This window comes from Siphateles boraxobius, unplaced genomic scaffold (genome assembly GCF_051911475.1).
Source record: "Siphateles boraxobius isolate OS27281-9 unplaced genomic scaffold, OSU_SipBor_1 19, whole genome shotgun sequence".
Lineage (NCBI taxonomy): Eukaryota > Metazoa > Chordata > Actinopteri > Cypriniformes > Leuciscidae > Siphateles > Siphateles boraxobius.
This window is the reverse complement of record NW_027508799.1, coordinates 23824395-23836957: the sequence shown is the minus strand read 5'-3', so window position 1 is coordinate 23836957 and position 12563 is coordinate 23824395.

The window sequence follows — 12563 nt, the reverse complement described above, 5'->3', positions numbered from 1 at the left end:
CTTTGACAACAAAAAATTAATATTTTTCTTTCTACAAACTTTTTGGGTCCCGACTGCTCACTTGAGAACCGCAGCACTTAATGATGCTAAATATATTCACTGATGGGACATTTTTGCTGGCAAATTAATCCATGACTGCGATTTATTTTTGCCCTTCTGCAAATCTGATTTCTCTTTCTGTGCAATCCATTCCATAAGGAACCATTGGGATCAAAGCAGGTTACAGCTGTTGCATGAGTTTATCTTTAACGCCACCAGTCTCTAAAGGATAGTTAACACAAAGGTCCCTGCTGGTGTCAATGGCTGTTTGCTTGCATGTCTGCATACACACGCAAGCTATAAACCCTAATGTGGAAACTATTACACTTTAAGTCAAAAGGAAGAGAGGAAGTTATACAGGGCTTTAAGACTGAAGGGGAAAAGGCACATATATACACACACATATATAATATTTTTGCGTGCCATATAGCATGTCACACTGCAGGACATGCAATCTTTCCAAAGAATATTTCACGTCAGCCACCCATAAATTGGGCCTGTGAAAACCATATACTTGTCACCGGGTGAACAACCCAGGAACCAAAAAAATTGTTGACTCGTTTCTAGGGGGAAGAAATGCCGGTGTAACACCGGGCCGGCTCTGGGTTTACCTGTCATGGCCACCAGTGAAAGTGAGAAACAAGAAAACTTACCCTGTCCAACTCTATCGTCACCAACGGTTGACCCGTATTACGCCAGTGAGTTCCCATCAGGTGGTGGAGGAGCAGGAGGTCCGCTTCTGCCAAGTGAACGCAACGGTGGTCAAGAACAAACTCGTCAACTACAGAGCCTGTTGGCCAAGTGGCAACGCGTCTTCTCCACCCATGATGAGGACTATGGGTGCACCGACATCGTCAAGCACGCTATACCTACCGGAGATGCTCCACCCAGTCGAGAGCGGTACCACCCGGTACCCCCGACTTTATATTCCGAGGTTCGTGCCTTACTAAAGGGGATGCTGGGGTGTGGAGTCATTCAAGAGAGCAGCAGTCCATGGGCCACCCCAATTGTCCTGGTCCGCAAGAAGACGGGCTCTTGGAGAATTTGCGTTTATTATCGCAAGTTGAACTTGGTCACTAAGAAGGATGCTTTCCCCCTGCCTCGGATCGAGGATTCCCTTACAGGACTGACCAATGCCGCCTGGTATTCCACCCTTGACTTGGCGAGTGGCTACTGGCAGGTGCGGGTGGAGGAGCAAGACCGATAGAAGACCGCCTTCACCACCCCCTTTGGCCTGTTCGAGTGTAACGCCCCGCGACCTTCCAGAGGCTGATGCAGCGATACCTGGGAGGGCAGTTGATGGACTCCACCCTGGTGTACCTGGATGACGTGATCCTCTATTCCCCCGACTTTGACACTCACCTGTTACACCTGGAGCAAGTCTTCCGGGCTATGGAGCGGTATGGACTGAAACTCCAGCCAGGGAAATGCCAGCTCCTTAAGAGGGAGGCAGTTCTTGGGGCATCGGGTGAGCGCTGCGGGGGTGGCTGTCGACCCAGAGAAGGTGTCCGCAGTGCAGGGCTGGGATCCACCCAAAACCGTCCGACAGGTGCGGTCCTTCCTGGGATTCGTCGGCTACTACAGACGCTTCATAAAAGACTTTTCAAAGATTGCGAAACCCCTGAACCAGCTGCTGGCCGGATCTGGCCCCCCACGGAGTCGGAGTTCCCCCACGATTACTTGGAGCCCAGAATGTGAGATCGCCTTTCAGAGGCTGAAGCAGGAGTTGCTGCAGGCCCCCATTCTGGCTTATGGCGATTTCACCTGACGAATTGTACTGTATACCGACGCTAGCAATAGCGGACTGGGAGCCGTACTGGCCCAGCGACAGGACGGAACAGAGAGGGTCATCGCCTACGCCAGCCGGAGTCTCCATCCAGCAGAGCGGAATGACGCCAACTACAGCTCTTTTAAAATCGAGCTGCTGGCCCTGAAGTGGGCTTTGTGTGAGAAGTTTAAGGACTACTTGTGGGGAGCTGAAGTCTTGGTGGTGACCGACAACAGCCCATTGGTCCACCTCCAAACCGCAAAACTAGGGGCGGTGGAGCAGAGGTGGGTGGCCCAGGTAGCCAATTTCAACTATCGACTGCAGTACCGACCAGGCCGCGAACACATAAATGCGGATGTCCTGTCACGATTACCACCGGCAGGGGAAGGGGGAACCCCAGGACCAGAATGGGGATGGGACCCCCACCGATGGAGAGAGCGGCAGGAGCAGGATGAAGGGTTGGCTATCCTGCGGATTTGCCTTGAGCGGAACAAACTCCCTGGGCAAGTTGGGGATGGGACCCCCACCGATGGAGAGAGCGGCAGGAGCAGGATGAAGGGTTGGCTATCCTGCGGATTTGCCTGGAGCGGAACAAACTCCCTGGGGCGGACGAATGACGGGAGCATCCTGTGGGATTGAAGAAGCTTCTGGGGCATTGGAAGCGATTAAAGTTGGGGGAGGGAGTAATTTGTAGGACTGTCTTGGACTCCAGGACCCATGAGATGGCATATCAGGTGGTGGTGCCTGAAGCCAAAATCCAGCCATTGCTCCAGGCCTACCACGATCGGCTAGGACATCAAGGCCAAGAACGAACAGTGTCACTGTTGCGCCGGCACTTTTTCTGGAGCGGGATGGAACATTCCATAGGGAAGTATGTGCAAGGATGCCCTCGCTGTACGCTGTTCAAGTCCAGACGAAACGTGAGGGCCCCCATGGTTCCGGTGAGCCCCAGAGCCCCGTTGCATATGGTGGCTATGGACTTCTTGACCTTAAGTCGCCCAACGGACCGCTACCAGAACATCCTCGTAATCACTGACTTGTTCACCAAGTATGCCTGGGCCATACCGACCTTAGATCAGACCGCCACCACTAATGCCAACGCTCTGTAGAGGGTCTTCCAGCCCTTTGGATGTCCTGAAACACTCCACTCGGACCAAGGGCCGAACTTTGACTCCCGTGTCATTCAAGAACTATGCCAACTGTACGGATGCAGGAAGACCCACACCACCCCATACCTTCCACAGGGAAACGGAGGGTGTGAGCGTTTCAATCAGACGCTTCTGAGTTTACTGGGGACTCTGGATGCGGACCACCAGGGGTACTGGACGGACAGCCTCCCGGCCCTGGTGCAGGCCTACAATAACAGCGTCCATAGCACTACGGGTTATGCCCCTGCTTACCTGATGTTTGGAAGGCATGTGCGTCTGCCCACAGATCTGCTACTCGGGGCAACAGCGGCTGAGGCCCCCGCTACTTCCACCAAATGGGTACACCGACACCATCACCAACTCCACTCTGCTTATGAGAAAGTGTCCAAGCACCTCGACGTGGCCGCCAAGAAGAACAAACGTCTGTATGACCGTACGCCCCAGAGGCCCCCCTGTTACCCAGAGAACGGTTGCTGGTGCGAGATAACCGGCGCCAGGGGAAGGGGAAGCTTAGTGACCGGTGGGAAACCGTGCCGTATGTGATAGAGCAGCGACAGAGGCCGGACCAGCCCGTCTATACCATTCGGCCAGATGGGAAGACTGGCCCCGTGAGAATCCTGCTCCAAAACTTGCTTCGCCCTTGCCCCAACTATCCGCTGCAAGAGACGGAGGTGCCGCCGGCGCCTGTGGCCCCTGCACCACCCTGGGTGGGTTGGGCTGTGGTCCCTAGAGCCCCTACTCCTGAACCAAGGGAGGAAGAACCCGTTATCCCGACTCGATACTCCCAACGGGAGACCCGAGGAATACCTCCTACCAGGTATGGAGAATGGGTGTCTGGAACCCGTTCTCGGGACTAGAACGGATCCGGTGGGGGAGGGTGTCACCGGGTGAACAACCCAGGAACCAAAAAAATTGTTGACTCGTTTCTAGGGGGAAGAAATGCCGGTGTAACACCGGGCCGGCTCTGGGTTTACCTGTCATGGCCGCCGACCATAACAAGCGCCAGCTGAAGCCAGTGAGTAGCGCTTCATTGAAGCATGTGTCCTGGAAAAAGGAGTATAAAGAGAGGGGCTTGAAGCACAGTAAGGGAGGAAAAAATGCTCTGGCAGTAGGAAAGCTCTACAGGAGTGTTCGAGTGGATTGTAGCAGCGGCAGTGAGCGGTGACAAGTGCAGAAAGCAGAGATTTAAGACCTGATCGGTGTTCTATGGTGAGTCCCCCGAGACATGCTCATTAAGTGAGTCTTTTTAAAGAAACCACGAACAGCAACGCAACGAAGTGAGTGAGAAATCTTCACAGCGGAAGAAGGTGAGTGACTGGCAGGAAAGAGATTGGAAACCCGCTGCAGGATTCACGCGATTCAGCGAGGAAAAGTTAAGTGCATCCCTTTTATAATTCACCTTTTGGAGAAAGCAATATGTGAAGATTGCCATCACCAGAGTACGACTAACCTTTGTTTATGGGCAGTGTGTGTTATCCTGTTGACAGTAACAATAGCGGCTGGGAAGATCGTTGAATCTATGTTCATCTTCTGAGTCCACTATTCTTTGGTTCATCCATCCTATGAAGAAAAGAGAAACGAGTTGATTAATCGCTGTGAAGATAGAGTGAGTTTGCAGTGTCTGAAAGAGTGAACTAAACACGTGTGGAGATTTACAAGAGTGATTTATGCACGAGTGCGGTGAGATCAAACAACTGTGTTCTCTCTGAGTTTCTGATGGATAAAAATTGACCCATAACTTTGAAGATTCTTTCGAATTGATCTGTCCCCTCAGCTGTGTCTAGGTCTTTGGGACTGTGTGTATGGTGCAGAGGAGAACAGCTCAACGCACCTCTATTGCCACCGTTCACGAGCACTGTACTCCACGCCAAAGAAGGTCCAGCCTCCCTATTTCTCCCAACGGCGCCGTTCTAATCTACCTAGAACGAGAGCGAAGGCTGGTAAAGTACCCCGTTCTGTCTTCGAAGTCACTGCCTGTCCCACGAGCTTATCCAACGAGTCTGACGACGAGAGAAGTCACTGTCTGTCCCACGAGCTTATTCAACGAGTCTGACGACGAGAGAAGTCACTGTCTGTCCCACGAGCTTATTCAACGAGTCTGACGACGAGAGAAGTCACTGTCTGTCCCATGATCTTATTCAACGAGTCTGACGACGAGAAGAGCCATTACCCGTCCCATGAGCCACCAGGAGAGGGATATACTTACTTGAAGAACGGAAGAGTACCTACCAGCACTCCCCTCCCCGTATCGTACCAAAGCCACAGCCACGAACGTCCCTGCCCCTGCTTTTATCCCTTTTTAATTTTAATAAAAACTTACCTTTTAAACTTACCTTGGTTGTCTGCCTCCGGTGTCTGCTCCTCCGGAGTGTGGTAAATAACCCTTGGCCTTAACATAGGTGACATACTCACATTAAAATTTCCTGTAGACATCCTGACCTGACAAAGGCTTTGAATCATTGTTATAAAAGTAAGTTGTGTGAGATCCCACGTCATTCAGAGGTTAGTTATGCAAAGTGGAATCGGGACCGATGACTCAACTTTTTGCAAGCAATCTGGATTCAATCTCAGAACTGGTTCAAGTAAAGAGTGGCAAGATTGAAGCAGCTCTGTCTGCCTTATGCTTGGCATTATACCGATCTGCAGACCAGACGAGAGACGTGATGAATGCATCTGAAAAGGGAGGTCAGAGTCTGTTAAAATCATCAGAACCTGCAGGCACAACGCTGACCAAACAATGATGGAGAAGCAAAGAGAAACCTGAACCTTTTCTGCTTCTGGAACTGCTGAACAGCTGGGACAAGATGAGGAGCAAGAGAAAAAAGAAAAACATAACAAAAAGACAAAAGATACCAACATTCAATAGACTATATGAGGTGAATAACATTTACAAGGGTGTTAAACTACAATGAAAATACTGCAAAGATTATTTACAAGTGTGAGACAGTGAATCTTGCGCAAAGTATGTTGTGAAGCATGTGTGTGGCCATCTCTGTTCCTCCAATCCTGCACGCCCAGCAATTTCCCAGCAGTGTTAGACACTGACACTCACACTCTGAACATAATCCAATAATTGAATAAACCACTATAGTACAATAAAAAATACAATGTCATAAGTTAAGAGCACTCAATGGAAAGTCTTGTTTTAGGGTCAGGCTCATCAGCTGCACAGATGAGAAACACATTAATTACTCTTTTTGTTTACTCATTTATGAATCTAAAAGTTCCTCCTGTTTCTCCTCATCATGTATGTTATATTGTCAGAAATATGCACCTTCATTCAGAGATATTCAATCAAATCAAAACTATAAAAATAGTACTACGTATGTAAATTATGTATTGACCAAATAAAATATGTCTTATATGTTAGCCACCTTTTGTCGTGTTTCATTAGAAAAAGCATTATAAAAGTATGTATATGAAACCATTGACATTGTTTGACATTGCTTGACATTAACTTTTTTGCTCACCAGACACTGTGGCTAGTGTTTTTTCCAAAATTACTAGCCACTATGCATTTTTACTGGCCACAGTTTTGACATTGATACCATGGGAAAATAACTGCCATATAGATATTTTTAATATTATCTCATATAGTGGCAGCAGGTATATTAGGCAGCTGTCACTTTAAGATCTGACACACAGATCCATTATACTGTTACACATGCATTCTTTCTTTTCTTTACGTTAACTTAAACGTGACATACGTGCATACTCGCCAAGACGAGTGTGTTATTTTGTGTGTATTTAACAGTTAAAGACAATAAGCAGTGAAAAAGAACGTCCTGGTTGCGTATGCAACCCACCGTTCCCTGAAGGAGGGAACGGAGGACGTAGTCGACGGTCGACTGAAATGGGATCGCGCTAGAGAGCCTATCATCTTCGATTACTATTGAACGAGCCAATGGAATTTGGCGTGCGTGATTTGCATCACACACTCCGCCCCGCGGCGCGGGTATAAATACGGAAGTGTATGCACGCACTAGTTGCTTTTCGCTGAGGAGCCGAGAGTAACCCGGGGTCAGCGGTGGTCCAGCGGTAGTGGCAAGGGGACTACGTCCTCCGTTCCCTCCTTCAGGGAACGGTGGGTTGCATACGCAACCAGGACGTTCCCTTTCAGTCGATAACGTCAGACGTAGTCGACGGTCGACTGAAATGGGATCACCCTTTGAACACGCCACTAACGCTGCCACCTTCCAGTGCCTAAACCAAAGCCTCCTGATGCCCCCGCAAATTTAAGGCAGGGAAGGACAGGGCTTAGGCCAGGGAAGTCACTGCTGTTCCTACAGGACCACTGGGAAAGCGTTCCCCGTACATTGGAAGGAAGGGACGCTGCGTAAGCCACATCCAACCCAGAGGGAGGTAACGTGGAGAATACACATATGAACTGGGCGGAAACCGGGCAGTCTAACATATGGAATGTCACTGGGGTGGCTCCAGCCTAAGACGGGGGAGACACACGGGACAGTGACGGCAGAGAGACTCTGCCGAGGGAAGACACGGGCTCGCCGCAGGGAGCCGTATCGTGGAAGAATACAGATATGGGGTCGCCGTAGGGACCGCAACATATGGACCCAGCCTAACACAGGTTCCACACTGCTTACGAGTGGTAGGCCTAACACCAGACGTTCCGCACGTCCGACGTTGGAGGGGTGTGGAGGAACTCAACAGGGTTCAATTTTAAGGGAACTCAACTGGAGTAGAAAGGCGCACGTATCCAGTCCATAGGAGGGGAATGGCGCAGCAAGCCGACACTTGAACCGGGCTCACGGTGAAACTGGCTTCATGAGAAGGGAGCCCACGGGAAGCAGCGGTTCAACTAGGTGTCGTCCAGCCCCCAACTCTAGAATCTGTTTAGCAAAGCATATCGTCAACGCCCAGGCGGAGCACTTTAAACTCATCATAGAGGAGCTCAACACCTAAGTGGACATGTTGCATCTCGGATTTTTACCGAAATGAAGGCAAGCACTAAGTGCAACTTTGCATGGAAACAGCCTTCCCTCTGTGCTGAGTTCCAACAGATATTTGTAGAGCTGGTCTGAGGTCTATGGCTTGCATTCTGTACATGTCCAAGTGAACGGACAGAGAAGCCAGGGCTGGATCTGCCTCCTCCAGGGCAGCGCTTGCAGGCTCACCACCTGCTCCTATTACGGGAGAGGTAGGAACCTTGGGCACAATCCGAGCCGGGGTCTCAGCTTGTGAGAGTTAGCCGGCCCAGACTCCAGGCACAATACGTTGACCGAAAGCGAGCAAGTCCCTACCCTCTAGTAGAGACCACACGAGCAGGAGAACTGATATAACAGAATTTTTAACTCACTGCCTGCAGTGGCTCAGGGGCGGTCTCTGCAGTGCAGTTCGCACCAGGGACAAGGCCCAAGAGGATAAAGAGGGACGCAAGGATTTACAAGACCTTGCTCCTCAGGAACCTGACGATCAGAACGTGCTTCTGCAACACGATGAGCGTCGTTTAAACACCGAGGCAACATCATTCTGAGGGTGAAGGAAAACAGCCTACTCCAATCCATTTTGCAGGAAAGAGAGCACTAAAGTGATCGAAAGCTTTCAGGATCTCCTCTGGAGATAAGACGCACTCAACGACTAGGTTCCACTTCTAAAGGCGTAAGCACGCTACCCATTTCTAGGGGGTGCTCGCAGAAGTGCTGGTAACTATCACACGTCCCTGTGATAGCCACCTGAACCTCCGCGTTCAGATGTATGACCGCCCAGAATCCCCGGGGGAAGAACGCGGGTGCCATCGTGCCCCGTCCCTGAAAGAGTTTTCAGGGGAAGTCAGGAAGGCTGCCGATGGGAACCAGGTCTAGTTGGGCCAATAAGGGGCAACTATGAAGACCTGTTCCTCCTGACTAGCACGTAGGTGCAAGCGACGGGCGCAAAAAGACAGGAGCATTGTTCAACACAACATGTGAAGATCACTGGGCTTCAGGAGCATTTTCTGCTCAGCACTTGAGTGTGATTAGTTCACTGAGCTTCAGGAGCATTCCTGCTCAACACCTGAGTGTGATAAACTCACTGAGCTTCAGGAGCATTTCTGCTCAACACTTGAGTGCGAAGAACTTCACTGAGCACCAGGAGCTTTTCTGCTCAGCACTGCGTGTGATGAATTCACTGAGCTACAGGAGCATTTCTGCTCAACACCTGAGTGTGATGAACTCACTGAGCTACAGGAGCATTGCTGCTCAACACCTGAGTGCGATGAACTTCACTGAGTTTCAGGAGCATTTCTGCTCAACATGAAGTGTGATGATTTCACTGACTTGAGCAGGCGCAAGGCGACCATGAGTCGCAGTCGCTTTTAGAAGGCTCACTGGGGTTAAAAGCATTTCTGCGGGCCCCTGGGGCAGCTGAGACCCAGTGTTTGTCCAAGGGTAGTCCGCTCGGTTTACACAAACACTGGCGGGAAGATGAAACCGGGGGGGGGGGCAACTGAGCGGCCCCTGAATGGTCATGACCCAGCTGGACCCAGGGGATGGAGTCTCCACTTGCCCTGGCTACAATGGTCGTGAGGCTCGACGGCGGCACGATTGAGTAAAGTGGGATGAGTGGAACAAATGGTCATCAGAAGCTACTGACTCCAAGATCGAGTCGACGGGTGAGTTGTGACAGGCAAGGGAAGCTTGCGCAACGGTCGCAATGTCTAACAACTCGAGGCACGAATGCCCGTGTAGTCGGGGGTCGCCCAGGCCCCTGTTAAAACACCCCATGAAGAGGCATGAAGAGGGTTTGGCAGCAGACCGGGATGAACTATAGTCACACAGGGTGAGCTGCTCTGCCACGGTCACCTCGGGACTCGATCATGAAGCTAGCGCTGAAGCGGTCACATATGGAGGAAGCCAAAGGCTGCGACTACCATATACCCCAGGAGCCTCTGAAAGTTCTTTCAGTGGGACCCTTTCTCACTTCAACACCAGCTGAACACATTATCATTGGAGAGACGTGTTAGACCGAGTCCATCTCCAAAACTGAAAAAGATATACCCAGCCCGTGGGCGAGATTACTCTCTTCCAGTTGACCTGAAGACCCAACGGGCTCTGGAGCACTCGAGGGGAAGGACACTGTACTGATACTCCACCCTTACACGCAACACACAGGATGGCCTGCGGTGCGGAAGGTAGAGATCTAAAGCACATGTCTTTCAGGTCGGACCTGCAGACCAATCTTGGGCCAAGATGGTCCCGACCCACCACCTAGTAGCACGAAGAACGAGTTTACAACTGGCCTTCGTACCGGCTGGAGGAGCGGCTATATCAAATCCTTCGCCAGCAGGATAAGATAAGCACGCACAAGTCAGGAGCACTGCTCCACACTCGGTGTGATGAATATCACTGAATTTTCAGGAGCACGTCTGCTCAACACCTAATGTGATGATTATCACTGACTTGAGCGGGGTAGCCGAGCCTGAGGTGGGGCAGCAAAGTAGAGATTGTGGTGTTAGTGTGCAGTGCAACACTTACCTGTCTCCACTAGCGGCAGGGGGACGTGAGAAGGCGGATGACCGGGTCCTCGAACACCCCAAGCTGCCTGCTGGCGACCAAGGGAAGCCGGGGGATGTAAGGCTATTACAGGGTCACACCGCCAGACTGGTCCACTTGGGACTCAGGAATAGAAAATTTGCTCTTTTTCTGAATATGTGGGTACCGCTGACCCCGTTTTTATAGGGGCCAGCGGGGGAACAGACACACACATAACAAAAAACTCCAGCCGGCCCTCCAACCAGCCAGAGGGAGTGGATCGGCGACCACTCCACGAGCAACTCCTCCATCCCTGAGAGCCCGTCCAGGTTCAGGTTTCCTTTTGCACTGATGCTTACCACCTGGCTTGGCAGCGCCTGGAGCAAGCTGGGCGCCCCTTCCGCGGCCGGCTCCACGCCGGAACCTGGGTGAAGGCTGCTGCGGTGGTCCGGCGGGAGCTGAGGCGGCTGCGGGCGGACGCCCTCGGCGACGAACAGGCGGAGGATCTGACCTCGGTGGGCGGGTGAAGGCAGCAGCGTCCCTCCGAGGCAGGATTTGCCGGATGGCTTCCGTCTGTTTCTGAGGTGTAGAGAACTGTTGGGCAAAGTTCTCCACAGCGTCGCCGAATAACCCAACCTGGGAAATTGGAGAGTCCAGGAACCGAACCTTGTCCGCTTCTCTCATATCGGCCAGGTTGAGCCAGAGATGGCGCTCCTGGACCACAAGTGTGGACATCGCCGAACCGACCGCGCGAGCTGCAACCTTCGTCGCCCGGAGGGCGAGGTCAGTTGCAGAGCGGAGCTCACCCATGAGCTCACGGTCCGAACTACCTTCGTGCATGTTCATGAGTGCCTGGGCCTGGTGGACCTGGAGCAACGCCATGGCATGCAGAGAGGAAGCGGCTTGCCCACAAGCTTTGTAAGCCTTGCCCGTAAGAGCGGAGGAGAACTTACAGGCTTTAGAGGGGTGACAAGGATCACCTCTCCAGGAAGCGGCCGCCGTTGGGCATAACTGCATCGCAACAGCCCGCTCCACCGGAGGGATAGCCTCGTAACCCTTCACCGCTCCCCCATCAAGGGTAGTGAGGGGGGAGGAGCCACTCAGGCGGTTTCTGGCAGAGAAAGGTGCCATCCATGCCCTCGTAAGCTCCTCATGCACTTCAGGAAAGAAAGCAACCGGGGCGGTGGACTGAGAACCAGTACGGCCCGCCCCAATATACCAATCATCCAACCGAGACGGCTCGGGACACGGTGGAGGGTTCCACACAAGCCCTACCGCCTCGGCGGCCTTTTTCAGCATAGCTGACATTTCTGGATCTGGCTCGGGCAACACTGGTCTCCCGGAGGGAAGCAGTGCAGCCGAGTCGTCAGCTCCAGAGTTCAGCTCCCCCTCCGATGCTGCGATTGACATAGTATCCCCTGGAGGGGCCCCAAATGACACGGCTGGCCTGTCCATTACAGAGGGACCAGCGGGATCAATGGGGAGCTCCACCGGTTGCGGTGCGAAAGAGGAGTGAGGGACCCACGGGGCCTGGCCGGGCGGATTACCCCTCACTGTGATCCTCAGATCACCCAGCTTGGACGGCACCCCAGTCTTTCTCTGGGAAGGTAACCCAGAGGAAGAACAAGGGCGGGTCCCAGAGGTGGGGAATGCACCAACGCTTTTGACGAAGGCGAGTCTAGATCTCAACACCGAGATGGCCATGTTCCCGCAGTGAGAACATGACTCATCCACGAAAGCTGCCTCGGCATGCTGTAAGCCCAAACATGCGACACAACTTTCGTGACCGTCAGAGGGGGATAGCGCCAGACCGCACCCAGAAACGCACGGATGGAATGGCATCTTGAAAAAGACGCACTCACACCCGTGTTGCTCTTTTAGGAAATGGGACCGTCACCAGTGCCGGAGCACACAGGGAATGACCGCGGCAAACACTGAATAGTCTTTCAATCAACAGTGAAGCACTCACTTCTCGCCCTCTAACCAACCGTCAACACACAAACAAACAATAGAAATTTTATGCTGTTAAAACAGCAGTTGAGAGCTGAGCAGCTCGCGATCACCGCTGCACCACGCTGTAGAACACCAACACTGGAGAGGTCTTCCCACAAGAACACCGACACACTCGCTCGTTGAATA